We start from the raw sequence: 3339 nt of genomic DNA, 5'->3' as shown, positions 1-3339 counted from the left end.
ACACACGGCTCCGCTCCGTACACCTCGTACACACGCGGCTCCGCTCCGTACACCTCGTACACACACCGCTCCGTACACCTCGTACAGACACGGCTCCTCTCCGTACACCTCGTACACACGCGGCTCTGCTCCGTACACCTCGTACACACACAGCTCTGCTACATCCACACTGTAAACCCCTCCTGACCCCACACATAAACTTCCCCTCATCCAGCACCATGACAACCAGCACAGCAGAGTCCTGCATACACTGAGGAGCTGATCATGTGACCCCTGACTCCTCCCCTCCATGTGACATCATCACAGGTCCTGTAAGCACAGAGCAGCCATATATCTGTGTGCGGCTCTGCAGGTGGAGGTAGGGTAGAGTCTAGATCCCAGTGGCCAGAAGGACCTCTGCTGAAGTCACACCCATGTGACCGGCCTCTTGTGTGGGAGGAGCCTGTAGTTCCCGGCAGTCAGTGCACAGTTTGCCGTACAAGCAGCAGGATGTTTCCCCTCTTCCCTGCTTCTGCTGTTTCCAGCCCTGGGTGTGATATAACAGGAGGTCAGTAATATCTGATGGAGCTTATCATGTATGAGCCTCAGGGGGAAATAAAAAAGGGATTGTAGGTCACCGTCTCTGGGTGCAATAGTGTGCAGCAGTAGGTGCGATGCTCTGCCTGTGGGAAGGGGGAGAGAGAGGGTGCGATGCTCTGCCTGCAGGAAGGGGGGGAGAGAGAGAGTGCGATGCTCTGCCTGGGGGAATTGGGAGAGAGAGGGTGCGATGCTCTGCCTGTGGGAAGGGGGGGAGAGAGAGGGTGCGATGCTCTGCCTGGGGGAAGGGGGGGAGAGAGAGGGTGCGATGCTCTGCCTGGGGGAAGGGGGGGAGAGAGAGGGTGCGATGCTCTGCCTGGGGGAAGGGGGGGGAGAGAGAGGGTGCGATGCTCTGCCTGGGGGAAGGGGGGGAGAGAGAGGGTGCGATGCTCTGCCTGGGGGAAGGGGGGGGAGAGAGAGGGTGCGATGCTCTGCCTGGGGGAAGGGGGGGAGAGAGAGGGTGCGATGCTCTGCCTGGGGGAAGGGGGGGAGAGAGAGGGTGCGATGCTCTGCCTGGGGGAAGGGGGGGAGAGAGAGGGTGCGATGCTCTGCCTGGGGGAAGGGGGGGAGAGGGAGAGAGAGGGTGCGATGCTCTGCCTGGGGGAAGGGGGGGAGAGAGGGTGCGATGCTCTGCCTGGGGGAAGGGGGATAGAGAGAGGGTGCGATGCTCTGCCTGGGGGAAGGGGGATAGAGAGAGGGTGCGATGCTCTGCCTGTGGGAAGGGGGGGGAGAGAGAGGGTGTGATGCTCTGCCTGTGGGAAGGGGGGGAGAGAGAGGGTGCGATGCTCTGCCTGGGGGAAGGGGGGGGAGAGAGAGGGTGCGATGCTCTGCCTGGGGGAAGGGGGGGAGAGAGAGGGTGCGATGCTCTGCCTGGGGGAAGGGGGGGGGAGAGAGAGGGTGCGATGCTCTGCCTGGGGGAAGGGGGGGGGGGAGAGAGAGGGTGCGATGCTCTGCCGGGGGGGAGAGGGAGAGAGGGTGCGATGCTCTGCCTGGGGGAAGGGGGGGAGAGAGAGAGGGTGCGATGCTCTGCCTGGGGGAAGGGGGGGGAATGCAATGCTCTGTCTGTGGGGGAGTCGCAGAGCAGCACCCGGTGTCCCTTTCCTCTTTTCCTGTTAGAGGCATGGAGCGGGGGGATAGATCCAGGAGGAGGGGATTGGAGCAGTCGCTGTATATAAGGGAAGCCCATTGGATATTAAAGCTGGAGCCAGAGATCACAAAGGGCTGAATTCCACAATGATCTGTGACTGATACTGATGGGTTTATTAGCAGGTGATTATCAGCGCATTCATTATACACAGTTTATGGGAATTTGTGGCATTATTATTATTATTATTATTATTATTATTACTAATTATTGGTCATTTTTCTTTATAGAGTTCGGGGCAATGTCGGCTCCACAGAGAATTCTTCCTCATCCACTGAATATGAACGTTTCATCTATTGGAGAGAATCCCACAAGTGACATAAGAGGATATCTCTGTGTATACATTCTCTGTGCTGTGTATTATATGGGGTGTACTTATATAATGTTTGTATTGATGCTTCTCTGTGTATATTCTCTGTACTGTGTATTATATGGGGTGTACTTATATAATGTTGTATTGATGCTTCTTGTGATCTTCTATCATTGTAGTTGTCATTTGCTGGTGTCTTGGTGATCTGATGATTCAGTGACGGTGTTTGTCCCCCCCTCAGAGGTTGTGTGGGTTTTATAAGTGGCCGCATTCACTTTGATATTGTCATGTAAGAGCAGTCATCTGTGTGAGACGCGGTGATGGACAGGGTGTCCTTTTTTTCCCACTGTCTTTAATAAAGTTTCTTTTAATTAAGCTGTTTCTGGATTTCCTCTCTTCTATGGGGTCTCATAGATGCTACCATCACTAATTTAGGACTTAGTGGCAGCTATGGGCTGCTATTAACTCCTTATTACCCTGAGTACTATCACACCAGGGCAATCAAGATGATCCAGGTAAAGTGTTGGGATTGTCACATCTAATGGATGCAGCGATCCGGGAGGCTGCAGGCTGATATTTTTAGGCTGGGGGGGGGCAGGCTAATAACCATAGGCATCCCCAGTCTGAGAATACCAGCCACCAGTTGTGAGGCTTTATCTTGGCTGGGTATCAAAATTGAGGGGACTGCACGCTGTTATTTTACTGTACAATATAGACCCACCGGCGGCTGTGATTGGTTGCAGTCAGACAGCTGTCAGTCAGTGTGGGGGTGCATCTGACTGCAACCAATCACAGCCACCAGTGGGCAGGGGAAGCCGTGAATATGTATGAGCCTAATGAGCGGCCCAGGAAGAAGAATGAGAGACCGCAGGAGCAGTGTGACAGCCGCGCCGGTGATCAGTGAGTATGAAGTGCTTGCTCCTACTGCTTTGTGCCGGATTCTGGTCCCCATAGACTTTTTATGGGGACCAGCATCTGACCAGACACCGGGGATCAATCCCCCGCTGACCTGGAGCCAGCGGGTGATTAATCTGCCAGTCCTCCAAAACACAGAAAGAAGTGACATGCTGCTGCTTTTTCCTTCCACAAAAACTGCAAGGAACAAAGAAGCGACGTGCGCAGCCTGTCTGAGTTCTCATAGACTTTGCTGGGGAAGACAATGCATGCAGTTTTGGGCAACAAACCACCAAAAAAAGTGGCAAAATACGCAGCGTGCGCACAGGGCCTAAAGATGGGATTGCTGTTAGTTAACTTCCCAGACCTGTCACAGTGGCCGGTGTGTAATGTGTGGCAGACGGACAGGAGGTAT

The 3339-nt window shown here is 54.4% G+C and overlaps 1 long non-coding RNA gene across 1 annotated transcript; it reads left to right on the top strand.

The window, feature by feature from the left end:
* Positions 1 to 328: 328 nt before the first annotated feature.
* Positions 329 to 2405, top strand: LOC142260724 (uncharacterized). Its single transcript, XR_012728687.1, has 2 exons — positions 329 to 547; positions 1951 to 2405. It is a non-coding gene; the product is annotated as an uncharacterized LOC142260724 (long non-coding RNA).
* Positions 2406 to 3339: the final 934 nt, after the last annotated feature.

This window comes from Anomaloglossus baeobatrachus, unplaced genomic scaffold (assembly GCF_048569485.1).
Source record: "Anomaloglossus baeobatrachus isolate aAnoBae1 unplaced genomic scaffold, aAnoBae1.hap1 Scaffold_170, whole genome shotgun sequence".
Lineage (NCBI taxonomy): Eukaryota > Metazoa > Chordata > Amphibia > Anura > Aromobatidae > Anomaloglossus > Anomaloglossus baeobatrachus.
The sequence above is the reverse complement of the archived record's forward strand: the minus strand, read 5'-3'. Positions and strand labels throughout refer to the sequence as shown.